This window comes from Eucalyptus grandis, chromosome 11, assembly GCF_016545825.1.
Source record: "Eucalyptus grandis isolate ANBG69807.140 chromosome 11, ASM1654582v1, whole genome shotgun sequence".
Classification (NCBI taxonomy): domain Eukaryota; kingdom Viridiplantae; phylum Streptophyta; class Magnoliopsida; order Myrtales; family Myrtaceae; genus Eucalyptus; species Eucalyptus grandis.
The window spans coordinates 19,980,292-19,996,507 of NC_052622.1; the positions used below are offsets into that span (position 1 = coordinate 19,980,292).

At 39.5% G+C, this 16,216-nt stretch overlaps 1 pseudogene; it reads left to right on the forward strand.

Moving 5' to 3' along the window:
• The first annotated feature begins 3,296 nt into the window (after positions 1-3,296).
• Positions 3,297-9,031, forward strand: LOC120289398 (annotated as a pseudogene).
• The last annotated feature ends 7,185 nt before the right edge of the window (positions 9,032-16,216 follow it).

The following is a 16,216-nucleotide window of genomic DNA, read 5'->3' on the forward strand; positions in this document are numbered from 1 at the left end:
TGTGATATTGCATTACTTTGGTGGCGGTATTAGACTTGTGATTACAAAAGACTAAAAAAGTAACATCAGTAATATTAGGACATCATGTGATATTGCATTCAAAGATTTTAATTAAAAACGTGGTATTGAAAAGGGCATTGTATGAACTCTAACTCTTCCTTCGGAGTAAATGAACACTCGAACCGCAAGTTTCTCTGATTTTCGTAAGGGACAAATGTTTTACACATTTTCCTAGGTGTCCAATCAGATTTCTTTTTCTTAAATTTGATTGGCTCCAACTTCATTTTCATTTTTTTTATTTTATTTTTTATATTTACAAAAACCCAAGTTTTCTTAAAAATTTTGAAGCTCTTTCCCAATCACATAACCTCTCTTCTTGCCTGATGGGACCCCAATCCCGGGGACAGGCGAGGCACTACAATAAGTTAATTGGAGATATTTTTTTTTAATATCTTCCATTGTAGGACAAGAAGAACAGGAAGAAGAAAGAGAAGAAGAAACACGGCAGTGATGGCAGCAACAGCGATAGCGATTGAAGCCCGATTCACAGTTAGATGACATTATGTGTTCATTCTGCTTATCCAAGAAATAGATTGAGAGAAACATGTCTATGCCGGACGGATAGCTGTTTTTGTTTTTCCCTTTAAATTTGTCAAATCTAAGGGTGTGTTCGGTGTTGCAGGCGACCAGTGTCGGATTGGAGCGAGGGTGTGCGGCTGACTTCCTCCCTTATCTACTCATATCGTATTAGGCGGAAAAAAAAAATACAATAGGAATGCTGTATTTGCTGCTTTGCTAGTCCAATATATCGCAAAGCATGCGACAGGATGCTGCTATAGTTCGTCTTGGCATTGGCTATGGAGTTTCATGATATTCTTTGCCGTTAAGTGTGTACGATGGAATTTTGCTTTTTTGGTTTTCGTTGTGTGCAACATATATAGAAGATGGATGTGGAGCAATTACGGACCATGTCAAAAGATGGATCCAAAATCACACATTGCATTAAGTCATGACATGTATAAACACAATCAGTGAGATCTCGATTAGACAAAAAACAGAAAAAGAAAGGGTGGGTGCAATGGTTGGGATGGGAAGAAATTTGAGTCTTCAGATGATCCAAACATCATGGCATAATTATCAAAATTTGGCTGCTGGAGGTGGAAATTGTTATTGTAGAAGTAGTTGTTTGTACGGACGAAGGCGCTAGGATTCTCAATGCTGATGCGTATGGTCTATTCTTGATGACATCGTAATCCATGGATTGTATGAAGATTTTCACCCCCCATTTCCCATAGATAGAGTTAAATCCATGAAGAATTATGGTCAAGAGATATGGACTATTTTCACTTAAGGATGCTCCTATGAGGTGAGCGCTGATCATCATTTTGCTCTTGCAATATGCTCCGATACCAATTAAAATGGTTAAAACAATGATTACGACAACCCTATGATCCCCTCTCCTCCCAGATTTCAAGATTTTAGCCCTCGCATAGAGCTACATTGCACAAGCAAAAGCAAGAGCGCGAGTTCGGAATTTCCGGCCATCGTCAAAGTTACCTTTTGACCTGTTTATGTAGGCCTTTAATCTGCACAATTTTGAGGATATATTCTGAAGACATAGCAGGGTGTTTTTTCCCTCCATCAATGGGGCCTTTGGGCTCTGTAGTCTGAATAACTCTCTGACTTGCCTATCCTCGCAAAGATGGCCAAACTGCCGGTTCTACTACCTTCGTGGATGGAGGGGTTCCAAAGGCCGAGGATTATTCTCTAGGCTTTTTCCGTCGTCTGCGATGACTCGCCTTTCCCCTGGCGAATGGACAGATAGGCCCAAATCCACGCGGATTTCAGATGGCCATCTCAATTAAGAGTATGTCATAGGACATGACTCGCGGCAAGACGGAAATCTCGAATCACGTTGCGGTACTTCTCACCCCAGCAGCGAGCGATTTGGAATAAGTAAAGAAGGTCACCACGTGCCCGCTGTTGGAGGAAAACGTTCCTCGATGAATTGCTTAATCGACAATCCTATTAAAGACCCGACCAAATAAAAAAAGAAAAAAAGAAAAATCCTATTCCCGCCCGTCACATTCGTCGTTGATAGAATGCCGGATTAGTCCCTTTGTTGGTGTTTGACCAAAAAAAATTTGTTGGTGGGTCCCCCGCCTCGCCTCGCCCATCAAGCAGAGTTTCCTCAAACGGTCTGCACGTGATCTTCTTTACTTTTCCAAATATTATTTATATATATAATGTATATACAATGTATATACAAATGTATTTTCCACTTGCAGATAGAGACAGAGAGAGAGGGATAGAGGGTTGGGCAATGGTTGCCGCAGACATGATTTCGCGACGCATGCAGACTGTCTAGAATTTGAATGAATTTCGATTTACCTCTAACTTGCTTGTTTGGAGAAATATACTAAAATTTATTAAGATTGGTTTGTAATAATTAATTTATTGAGCAATACCTTCTGTTCATTAAGGGAGGAGATTTATATACCATTGTTACTTCAAAACATCCAGCCATTTTGTTTGGCGAATGGATATATTCCTTTCACCAAATTTAAGTTCTCCATATAAAGCATAGGAAGTTCCTGAAGGAAATCAATTACTACCGTGCACCTTGGCCATCCTAAATTCTTCCAATGGAGAAAAGTCGTATTCACATAAAATAACGTGAAATATTCAACTTACTTACGAGACCCGTCAAGTGCGAATCAATAATCATTGACCTTGACCCGGCTGTAAAAGCCAGCCCACAGCTCTCTTTGCCTCGTCCCGTTCTGTCTCTTCGTTTACACGTTAACAAAGTTTAGCGGGTGGACCAACGTCTCTCTCTGCTTATCCTCAACCGATCTCCATTCGTCAAACAAATAGTATTTTAATGCCCTCGCTCGATATAAAGTGTTTTAAGGGAACAAATGCGGCCATCAAGCCTCTCCTCCTCCGCCTGAACTTTTCTCCTCTGCTGATCCTCAACCTATCTCCTCACCTCTTCACCTTTATCATTTTACATTATTTGAAGGGAATTGATCTTTCCACCCCACCTCCGGCTCTATAAATTCCAATACTCCAGAATTCCTTTTCGTCGCTTCGTTCTCTCTCTTCTTTGTCTCTCTATCCCTCGCACTCTCATCCCTGCAATAGACAACAGTTCGCCTTGTCCCCTGGTTCAGTCTCCGCCAAGGTAGGATCCTTGCATCGTTCGCATTCCTCCATTTCTTTAGACTAGTTAACCAGGTGAGTTGCACTAGGTTACTTACTTGTAGTTGATGTTTATACGATGATCCAGAGAAATGGCATCCCACATCGTCGGGTATCCTCATATGGGCTCCAGGATGGAGCTCAAGTTTGCCCTGGAATCGTTCTGGGATGGAAAGTGCAGTGCGGAGGACTTGCAGATAGTTGCCGCTGATCTCAGGTCATCCATGTGGAAGCAGATGGCACCTGCCGGCATCAAGAACATTCCCAGCAGCACCTTCTCACTCTACGATCAGGTGCTCGACACCACTGCGATACTTGGTGCTGTTCCCGCCAGAAATGGTTGGGATGACAGCGAGATCAGACTTGATGTTCACTTCTCGATGGCCAGAGGAAACGCGTCCGTCCCTGTCATCGAAATGGCCAAGTGATTTGACACCAACTAGTAAGTGATGGTTCTCAGTGAATTACGATTAGATTTTTTTGTTCTTGATGTTTATCTAACCCATCGATCTGATTCGGTCCAGCCTCTACGTTGTGCCTGAACTGGGTCTTGATGTCAACTTCTTCTACGCTTCCCGCAAGGCTGTCAACGAGTTCAAGTAGGCCAAGAAGGTCAACGCTGGTTTTATTAATTTCTTCATTCATGCTGTCTGTTGAGATTTGTGTAAAGGGAAAAAAAAAAAAAAAACAAAGGGAATGAGAGGGGGATGGTATTGTTACTCTAAAGAGAGTAACCGTATTGTGTACAGCACATATTTTTACAAGGAAATCGGGTGAATTGTTTGCCCAGTTCCCTGGAAAATCATGAATTCCACTTGGTGGGTTTCTAGCCCACCAAGTGAGATTTCTTATTTAGATTAAAAAAAAAAAAAAATCGGCCAAAATAAAAATAAGGGAATAAAAAAGAAACTTATTAACATCATCAGTGTTAGAATTTTTTATATTAAGTGCAAATAAGAGCAATTTAAACATCTTTATTTCAAGAGAAAATAAATGTAGAATTACTGAAAGCAATAGCATCGGTACAAAACATTTTCCACACTTGAAGTTTTTTCAATCAAGAACTTGTTTGTTTTAACGAGAGAAAAAAAAAAAAATTTAACAGCCACAAATTGAAAGACCTAGGGTTAGTGAATCGAGTCCTTTCACCCCAAACCAAAAATTAGTGCTCCAAATTGATAATTTTTAGCAAACTCATCAATAAAAATGGAAAATTTAACAGTGAATTATTTTATTCATTGATAAGTGATTCGTGCATTTTTTGGATCATTTAGAAGTGAGGAAAAGTCTTGTCCTGTACGGAATTCTCTTTTTTTTTTTCCCTGAGGGGGCTTTTTTTTTGGGGGGGGGAGGGGGGGAATTTGGTTGGAAGCATTATAAAGGAAAACATTTTTAATGCCATTAAATAGAACTATGAAAAAAAACCCCAAATTCAATTTTTCAAAATCTTATCATTTCACAATAAAATAACAATACCACAGCAATTTGCTTTTCAATATTGCCGTAGTCTTGGTCTTCAAAATCTTTCCAACTTCCCCATACTCCGGTCTCCAAATCCTCAGAAATGGGATTGTAGCCACTGTCTGTGGCAACCGTCATTTATGGTCAGGGTCCTCTGAAAAAGTAGGGATGTTCTGTGGGTGAATATCCTGACATGAAAAGTTTCTTTTTTGTGACGTGATCCAAAATTAGAATCGCATGGAGTCCGACCCGGTAACTAAATCGGGTGGGGTCGCGTCAGACTGCCAGGTTTAGGCTCAGCAATTAATAATAAAAAAAAATCCGACAGTCTCATCCCATGTTCCCCCATGCACTTCTTCCTCCCTCCCCTTTCCGTCTCACTCCGCTTCTTTGCCGGCAGCCGCCCTCGCGACGCTGGCGCCTCCACCGTCCCTTGGCTGCGACGCCGCTGGCAACCCCACGACCCACCTCCGATCTCGATGGCAACCGCCGAGAGCCTCGGAGAGCCTCGGATCTGCCCGACCATCCCCTGACTCTCGCCTGTTCCAACTCCCAGCCTCTGCAACGCTTGACCCGGGGCCAATGGCGGTCGTCGACGCTCCTGGAGACCACTTAAGGCCCCCGCTTGCCTCGCTAGACCTCCATCGAAGCCAAACCCAGCCCTAGATCTCGATAGAGCGCACCCCACCCCACTCCTCCCCCCCGGTCCTCGTGGTCCACAGCGACGAGAAATTCTCACTTTTTGCTGGTTGTACTTAATTCTTTATTGCTTGTATATTTTTATCAGCTCATCCATTTTTGTTTTCCTTGTGCCTTTGCATGATCTTAGCATTACTTAAAGCAACCCGTTCTTGAATCTATTTGCTAATTTCCAGCTTGGAGTAGACACTGTTCCGGTCCTTCTTGGCCCAGTGTCCTATCTGCTGCTATCCAAGCCTGCAAAGGGTTTTGAGAAGAGCTTTTCTCCTCTGTCCCTTCTCGGAAAAATACTTTCCATCTAAAAGTAAGATATTGAACACTCTTCTCTAGCAGTTTTCATTTGCTCATGTTTTGAAGACATTTCCTGACCAATGATAAAATTCTTCAGGGAAGTTGTGTCCGAACTTAAGGTAGCTGGCGCTTCATGGATTCAGTTTGATGAACCTACTCTTGTGTTGGATCTTGATTCTCACAGACTGCAAGCATTTATTGAAGAGTACTCGGAACTAGAATCATGTCTTTCTGGCATGAATGTCTTTGTCGAAACATATTTTGCTGATGTTCCTGCTGAGGCATATAAAGTTCTTACCTCCTTGAAGGGCGTCACTGGATTTGGATTTGATTTGGTCCATGGAACCAAGACTCCTGATTCAATCAAGGGTGGATTCCCCACAGGCAAGTATCTCTCTGCTGGAGTTGTTGATGGGAGGAACATCTGGGCCAATGATCTTGCTGGATCGCTCAGCACCCTCCATGCTCTCGAGAGCATTGTGGGAAAGGGTACTCCTTTCTTCATCTGTTATTTCCAAATAGTGTATTTTGATGATCTGTTTGTCATTTATCCTTAAGTTGATATCTAAAATTACTCATTTATCTGCAGACAAACTTGTGGTCTCCACCTCCTGCTCTCTTTTGCACACTCCTGTTGACCTGGTTAACGAGACTGAGTTGGATGAGGAAATCAAGTCATGGCTTGCTTTTCCTGCTCAGAAGGTCGTTGAGGTCAATGCCTTGGCCAAGGCATTGGCTGAGCAAAAGGATGAGGTATAGTGCGTTATCTTTTTGTTAAAGATTATGCTGAAAAGCAGCATAGTATGCCCACACGGTCATTGTTGCTACTAGGCAGTCGTAACAGTGGTTAGCTTGTTTTCTAGAATTAGTTGCTTCTGCTCTATTTCGATTAGTCATCTATAGAATCTTGTCGTGGGTCTCTTTAATTACTGGCTATACAGAGCTACATACATATGGCAACAACTGGGTAAATACAGTCATTAGGATGCATAGTCTTAATTTAAACTAGACCTGGCTAGCACCTTTAGGGTGTATGTCAAGCATAATGTTCATTTTCCAAAGTGTTGATTACTAATGTTGTGAGATGGTATTTCAGTGCTTATTGTGTATAAAATTAATTACATAAACAACTTATTAATCAAGAAGAATCGGATCCATATATGACTGTAAAACACCGAGATCAATAAGCACAGTGGAATAAAACGTACACGTTTGAGCCATTGCTTCACTTGAAGAAAAATAGATCGGTATGATAATCAGAGGTCTATCGAAATGCCAGATCTTCCTCTCTATGACCTATTTCAGTATAGTAGCTTTCAATGGGATTAAAGTAACTGATAGGTATAACCTACCATTTTATAGGCTAGAGAGGAGACCTAACAAACCCTAATCAATAGTGTGTTAACTGGGCCATTCCCATTACGAGCTTCAGTTAAACACAATTGCCTACACTTTGCTGCTCAACTAGGCCCATTATTAATAGATATCAAGATCCAATTCAATCAGATCACTGTAGGATTCAACAAATATTGAAATATCCATTAACCTAATTATTTAAAATAAAAAATTAATTAATTAATATAAGCCCATATTATAGAAAATTTCCAACATATTGCTGATGGCTTTGTTTTCTAGCATTCTTCTCAACTAATGCCACTGCTCAAGCCTCAAGAAATCCTCTCCACGAATCACAAATGAAGCTGTCCAAAAGGTTGTATGTTCCTCTGCTTAGTTACCTTTCATCTTTTATGCGTTCCAAAAATACCAATGAAAATGATGTCATTGGTGTCTTGAACTCTTGATACTCTCATCTCTCTAGGGCTGCTGCTTTGGAGGGCTATGATCATCGCCGTGCCACAACTGTGAGTGCTAGACTTGATGCTCAGCAAAAGAAACTTAATTTGCCAGTCATCGCAACAACCACCATTGGCTCCTTCCCTCAGAGCGAGGAACTCGGAAGAGTGCACCGTGAGTACAAGGGCAAAAGGTGAGTAAACTAGATCTCTCTTTTCTAAGTAAACGTTGATAGATATGACATGGGACTTTTATCCATTTTGTTATGACCCTCATTGGTCCTCTGACTGCACTTCATTACAGGATGTCTTGGGAAGAATATGTTAAGGCCATCAAGGAGGAAATTAAGAAAGTTGTCAAGCTTCAAGAGGAGCTTGACATAGATGTCTTGGTTCATGGGGAACCTGACGTAAGACTGTTTTAATCCAATATTGTGATTAGGACAGATTATGTAGAATTGATAGATAGATATCTTATGAGCTATGTTTTCTTTCTCAAACGTTTTGGTCCTCATGTGTCCAATGCAGCGGAACGATATGGTTGAATACTTTGGGGAGCAGTTGTCTAGTTTGGCTTTCACCGTTAATGGGTGGGTGCAATCTTATGGATCTCATTGTGGGAAACCACCCATCATCTATGGTGATGTGAGCCGCCCCAAGCTAATGACTGTCTTCTGGTCCGCCGTGGCCCAGAGCATGACTGCTCGCCCAGTGAAGGGAATGCTCATAGGCCTTGTCCCCATTATCAACTGGTCCTTTGTCCGAAACGACCAACCTAGGTACAAAAGAATGTGAACTTCATGTGTACGTGGGATTGATCAAAGATCATAATCCTTTTTTTCCTTCTTTCAAGACTAGAATAATAGATATTTATTTCACAAGCTCCAAACTTGCTATCAAATTGCCTTGGCCATCACGGACGATGTCGAGGATCTTGAGAAGGCAGGGATTAATATTATTCAAATTGATGAGGTAGCTTGGAGAGAGGGTCTGCCACTGAGAAAGTCTGAACAATCTTTCTACTTGAATTGGGCTGTCCACTCTTTTGGCATCGCCAACTGTGGTGTCAATAATACTACCCAGGTTCCTTCATAAGCTCCATTCCTTTTTTTTCTTTCTTTTACTTTTCCTTTTCCTTTATGTGTGAAGATCCATTTCCCACAAATACTGATTTCACTTGGTGGTTGTTATTGATTGGCAAATCCACACTCACCTGTACTCCCACTTCAATGACATCATCCACTCAATCATTGATATGGATGCCAACGCCATCACAATCGAGAACTCTCGCTCTGATGAGAAGCTCATCTTTTTTTTTTCCGTGAGGGGGTCGAATTTGGTACTGGGATTGGCCCTAGTGTCTATGACATCCACTCTCTCATAATGCCATCGGCTGAAGATATTGCCGACAGAACCACCAGGATGCTCACAACAAACATATTGTGGTTTAAACCTGAGTTTGTGCTCAAGACTCGTAAACACATTGGGGTCAAGCTTGCGCTCAAGATCTTCGTTGCTGCTGCTGAGCTCCTCCGCACCGAACTTGCCCATGCTAAAAAAGAAAAGTAGGAGTAACTTCCCTTGTCAATTGATCCGTCCTACACATGAGGGAATATACCTGTCTTTTGTTATTGCTCCAATAATTGAGTTTCTCTATGGAACGTTAGGAGTCATACTCTCTGGATTATATGAGTTTTGTCCTTGTACCCTCTCCCCCAGAACATGTTGTGCGAGTATAAGGACATAGATAATGAATAAATTATTATTACCTTCTTGTGCATGAGCGTCCTGCTTTCAACTTCTCTTTTTATGGGTACTGTCCCTTCGGAAGGAACTTTCCTGCTGTTTCATTTGAAGACACTTACGGTAGCTGCTGCCGAATGCATTGGCTGCTACATGATATGGCGATCTTAAAACTAGCTCGTCCATTTATGAACATTTCATCTATAAAATCTATCGGCTGCAATTCCGATAGATCTGGGCCAATGATCTTGCTGGATCGCTCAGCATCCTCCTTGCCCTCGAGAGCGTTGTGGGAAAAGGTACTACTTTCTGCATATGTTTTTCAGCATAGCGTGTTTTAAAGACCTGAACGTTATGTATCCTTAAGTTGATATATAAAATTCCTTATTTACCTGCAGACAAACTTGTGGTCTCCAATGATCTTATCTACTTGAAAGACCTGAGCGTTATCTACATTTTGAACGTTATTCATTTCGAGTTGTTGATGGGAGGATCGCTTAGCACCCTCCTTGCCCTCAAGAGCATTGTGGGAAAAGGTACTACTTTCTGCATATGCTTTTCAGCATAGCGTGTTTTAAAGACCTGAACGTCATGTATCCTTAAGTTGATACCTAAAATTCCTTATTTATCTGCAGACAAACTTGTGGTCTCCAGTGATCATATCTACTTTAAAGACCTGAACGTTTTCTACTTTCTAGACGTTATTTGTCTGGAGTTGTTGATGGGAGGAACATCTGACCCAATGATCTTGCTGGATCGCTCAGCACCCTCCTTGCCCTCGAGAGCATTGTGGGAAAAGGTACTACTATCTGCATATGTTTTTCAGCTTAGCGTGTTTTAAAGACGAACGTTATGCATCCTTAAGTTGATATCTAAAATTCCTTATTTATCTATAGACAAACTTGTGGTCTCCAATGATCTTATCTACTTTAAAGACCTGAACGTTATCTACTTTCTGAATGTTATTTATATAAAGTTGTTGATGGGAGGAACATCTAGGCCAATGATCTTGCTGGATCGCTCAGCACCCTCCTTGCCCTCGAGAGCATTGTGGGAAAAGGTACTACTATCTGCATATGTTTTTCAGCATAGCGTGTTTTAAAGACCTGAACATTATGTATCCTTAAGTTGATATCTAAAATTCCTTATTTATCTGCAGACAAACTTGTGGTCTCCAATGATCTTATCTACTTTAAAGATATCTACTTTTTGAACGTTATTTATCTGGAGTTGTTGATGGGAGGAACATCTGGGCCAATGATCTTGCTGGATCACTCTGTTGAGGAAATTTCCCAAATTAATTTTGAAGATTGACAAAGCTTATTGGAAGTGAAGATTTTGATTCTGATTATAAGTATTTTTAGGTGAAAAGTCTGATGGGATGTAATCGACATTATCAATAAGAACTATAATTGTGGCTTAATTATTTCCTTCCTTATATGTTTTGTTAAACGGCTAGGAAAGAGATAATATCCTCGTGCAATGGCTAGTGGCAATTAATTGGATTTCTTGCCTTATTTATAAGGAGTTCCAAAGAAAAGTATCTCTCGAAAATTTGGATTCCTTGGAACAATATACTTGAGGCGAAACATTCTTTCCAAGTTGAAGCACTCGACTTATGGAAACCCAAACTGCTGTATAAGCGACAAAAATTATGGGAAGCATCAACCTCAGCGATCCTAAATCAATCAGATTTTCTTGACGAAATTTAGGCCAACGGGTAGATTGGCTGGATAATCCTCTTGGAGATATGTCCAACGATCAGCTTGAACTAGGAGAAGTATAAGATAAGGTTTCGAAGCTAAAGGAAATAGAATTTGCATCTACGAGAATTGAAATTTTTAATTCCAACATCCGAAGAGTGTTTTTATCTTTTAATTCGTCTCTGAGAGCGTTACTATGTAATCGTGAAAGGCTAAGATTGTGTGAGAAGTTGTTCACACAAACCTGAGTGTTCATAGCTCAGATCTTGTAACCTCTTATCGGTTCTTATCAGTGGATTCCAGCCAATTCTCTATCCTTTACTCTTTTATTTATCGTGGTAGAATTGTGTACTGGTAAGATCCGACCACTTCATCAGAAGTTGTCACCACAATATTCGTTTAAATCTTTTTGTTTCCGCTTAATTACCTATTCACCCTTCTCTCTAGGTGATAATTATAATCATAACACACTCAGCACCCTCCTTGCCCTCGAGAGCATTGTGGGAAAAGGTACTGCTGTCTACATATGTTTTTTAGCATAGTGTGTTTTAAAGACCTAAATTATGTATCCTTAAGTTGATATTTAAAATTCCTTATTTATCTGCTGACAAACTTGTGGTCTCCACCTCTTGCTTTCTTTTGCACACTGCTGTTGACCTAGTTAACGAGACTGAGTTGGATGAGGAAATCAAGTCATGGCTTGCATTTGCTTGCCCTCGACGTTTCTCGTTAATAGAATGCATGATTAAGCAATTTATATTGAGGAAAGATTCCCCAAACAGTCTGAACGCACTTCCTTACTTTTCCTCTTCTTTTTTTCCGCCTTTTTCACACTAGCAGCCTTAACATGATTGAATAGGACTAGTCTGAGTAGAAAGAGAAAGAGAGAGACCGCGACATGATTTCGCGACGAATACGGAAGAGGCCGGGTGGAGAGAGAAGTTTCCTTTTGATCAGTCGTCCCACGTGACATATCCTTAATGAAGAGGCTATCTAAAATTTAAATGGATTTTGACAAAAAAAAATTAAATTGATAACTTATCTCTAACTTGATTGTTTGGAAGAAAATGATAAACTTACTAAGGTTGGTCTGTAAAAATTAATTTATTGAGCAATATATCTTGATTATTAACATTAGATACATTATTTAATTAAATCAATTGAGTCTGCGAAAATGCTCGCTCAAATTACCTTTTTAGCTAAGTGAAGCTTATCTCAAAATCAATTGAACAATCACCCCTACTCAAGTATCAGAGCCCACCATTTCCCGCCACATCGTGAGGCATCGGCGTCTTTAGTAAAAGGGAGATTGATAGGGCATTGAAAAACAGGTTATTTTAAGGAAGAAGATCAAAATACTTTTTTTTTTTTTTCCGGGGTCGAATTTTAAAATACTATTTTTACTTGATACAATCATACAAAGTAGCACGCTGCACGCCCTTCCGTCAGCTGGACCATGCCGTGCAGCTCCACCACTAAAACCGTAGGTCCGTCACTCATTCTCAGCAACCTCGACCTGGAAAAGTAACGTAAAGAGTACCATAAAAAAATGATTAATATTCTAAAAAATTCAAATTGGTACGTTTGCGATAAATTTAACCCAAATTAATTTTTTTACCATAAAAAATCTAAAATTAATACACCTTAAACTAATTTACCTCGAACCGATACACTTATGATAAATTTATTCTCTGTTAGTTTCCGTTAAATTTTACTGTCAAATTACTAAGTTGGATAACACGTGACAGTTAATTAGTGTACCAATTTGGATTTTACTCTCCATTTATCATAATTGTACATTTTTATTTTTATTTTTTGTGCTATTAATCCAATTAAACAGAAAGTATATTTGTCACAAATGCGCCAATTTTGGGTTTCGATGGTCAAGCAAAGTAAATTTGTTTGACCGTCGAGTGAAGAATCAACTCATCAAGGTCGTCAGAGACAAGGCCACCACCTTCAGGAGTGTGGATGATACTTATAGAAACTGGAGATTGCAGTGTAGCTGGGGTATTGATCCGATCATTTTTTCAGCTGGGGAGTCTTCTACTTCGGCAGGGCCCTAGCTTGGTGTTCCGCATGGGTGCTGGCTCTTCACTTTTGTTGTTGGCGGATGCGGGCGTAGATTGTGGTTCATCTGGCCTTCTGTGGCCTCCCACTGCTTTCTTTTTCCTTTCGCCATTGTTTTGGCTGGTTCTGCTCCTCAAGCCTGCTCTTGCTGTCCTCTTTTGCATTCGGCTCCCTTCCACTTACTCTGACTGATCTGGTGTTTTGTTGAGTACAAGTTTTATGGTGCCGGATCTTTTGTAATTGTTGGTTCAAGCTATGTATTCTTACCCTTTACCAAAAACAAAAAAAACAAAAAAACAAAGTAAATTTATCACAAGTATACTAATTTGGAGTTTTTTATAGTCATTTGAGGTAAATTTGTCTCAGGTATATTTGAAATTTTTCATGGTTAAAAAATTAATTTGAGGTGTATTTGTCACATGTGTACTAATTTGAGATTTTTTAGGGTACTAACCCAAAAAAAATAAAATAATGCAAAGAGGAAATATAGGCAGTTCGAAAATATCTCCACCCCAACCACCAACCGTTGGATTTCTTCTTTTCTTTTCAATACACATGTATATGTGTAGGCACCGAATTCAATTTCTTCTGTTCTTTTCAATTTATATGTATATCTGCACACGCGAGCATGTTTGTCTAAAAAGTATGAAAATTCTTTTATATAAATGCCCAATCCATCGATGTGGCTCATCGGTAAAATAAAATCAACAAGTGAGAAATTAAATTACAGTGTGTGGAGATTTAATTGAAAAACTCTAACTCAACTTAAAGAAATTGGGGCAACATTTGATTTCCTTCTCGAAGAACCCTGTCGGAACCCCAGTTTTTTTAATTTGGGCAAAATCACCTTATCAAATTCGCAATGGAAGCAGAAGTAAGGAAAATCAGCTCACGGTCGTGTCCAGAAAAGCCATGTCTGTGAGCCGTTGATATGAGAGTTAGGGGTAAAGTGCTTCGGTAGGGTTGTGGTGGAACATGGATGTGAGAAGAGGATGCACGTGGAGGAGGACATATCAGGTCAAGAAGAGCGAAAAAAGAAAGTAGCGCGGGAAGAAGTGCCGCACCCTACAGGCCCTGCAAGGCTGCAACCGATGTTATTTTTTTTTTTTTTTCTTTTTTGAACCTTTCCAGTGTTCCTTTCCCCGTTCCAGTGGTTCCACTTTAGGCGATATCTTTTCCATCATACCTACAAACTTCGGCTTTATCTATAGAAAAAAAAAGAAAAAAAAAGCCTGCCACTCCCTTCTCCACATTCGATTTCTTTTCTTTTCTTTTCTTTTCTTTTCAATATATCTATATAAATGTATAAGCATGGAAATTCTATCTATAAATACCAATCATTCGATATGACTCATTAAGTAAAATGAAATCAGCAAGTAAGAAGTTAAAGGATATTGTGTAGAGAACTATTTGAAAAATCCTAATCCAATTTAAAGAAATTGAGGTGAAATTCGATTTCCTTCTTGAATAACCCTAACGGAACCCCAATTCTCTACATTGGGCAAAGCCACCTTTTCAAATTCGCAAAGGAGAACAAAAGTAAAAGAACTAGCTGACGGTCGTATCCACAAAAGCAAGAACGAAGGTCAATATCTTTGAAATTGGGGCAAGATTCGACCTCCTTCTTGAAGAACCCTAATCGAATCCCAATTCCTCAAATTGGGCAAAATCATCTTATCAACTCACAATGGAGAGCAAAAGTAGGAGAAGCAGCTCACGATGCTTCTTCAATGCATTGTTTTGTTTAGAGAGGAAGCTTTGCCGTGAGAGAGAGATTTTAAAGGCTTTAAACCAAACACCGTCCTTATTGTTACTCTTGCCACGTCGGACGAAGATTTTTCCACGTTTTACTTCAATTTCTTATTTTTCAAAAAGTCACGTTGGAAGTCATATTTTAATTTTAAAAGCCATGTAGGATAAATTGCCATAATAACCACTTGGGTGAATGACTTTACGTCGATGTGGTATTTAAGTGAGCGTTTTCATTACGACACTTTACAGTGTTCTTCCAAAAAGAAATGAGTAAACGTAAGGGGTTGTCATGCTAACCAAGGCAAATAAAGTGAGTTACTCATTAGGATTTTTTTTTTATTTTTTTTGAAGTACTAAAATTTGGATTTCAAGATAACGTCCGATAGTGGTCATTTGATTTATTGAATCTTTCATTAAGTCTCGTTCATTCAATTCTTTAAATGCGGAATCACTCCTAATTAATTTGCTTTGACTGGTAGAGAAATCTGCATTCTGTTTTGATTAGCGTCATCAGGGGAGGCTTCATGTCCCTATTGAAGAACAACCTCTTGCAGACAAATAACTATAATTAACGACGACGATGACGATCCACCGTCACTGCCAAAACGTTGATCTAGCACAATTTGTCTTACATACTTAGCCTAAGCACGGTTCTGTCATCGTCACAGGAATTTTAAATGCTCATGTCCAAATCACAATACCGTGAAGCATGGGAAAAGATGCAACTGTAGTTCGTCTTATCATTGACTATGGTTTTCTATGATATTTTTTCCCCGTTATGTGTTTATGACATATATGTACGTATTAATTACAGACTATGTGAAGATAGATCCAAATCACACATTACATTAAGTCATGACATGTATAATTACAATTGATGGGATCTCGATCAGACAAAAAAAGGAAAAAGAAAGGGTGGGTGCAATGGCTGGGAAGGAACTTGAGTCTTAAGATGATCCAAATATCATATCATACTTTATTAAATTTGGTTGCTGGAGGTGGACTGTTGTTGTAGAATTGATTGTTTCTACAAACAAGGGCACTGGGATTCTCGACGCTGGTATATATATGGTCTATTCTCGATGACATTGCACTGATTGTAATTCATGCATGGATTGTGCAAAAATTTTCTTCCTAAATTTCCGGTAGATATAGTTAGATCCATCGAACATTTGTGGTCTAGAAATGGACCGTCTTCACCGAAGAATGCTCCTATGTGTGAGTCATAATGACCTTTTTGCTCTTGAGATATAGCACTTCAAAAGATTTTAAGTGAAAAGAATAAATTAAGTGACATGCTCTAATATCAATTGAAATGGCTAAAATAATTAGTGAAAGATGTGCTTTTTTTGAGGAGATTAGCTATGCGAGTTCAAAAATTAAAAGAGTTAAAGAGATAGAAGATACTGTAAGACAGATTTATAGTGGTTCGAATCTACTAAGTAATCCTCGAGATTTTATAGTTGTAGATAGTGCTACTATTGCACGAAACTCAATAAA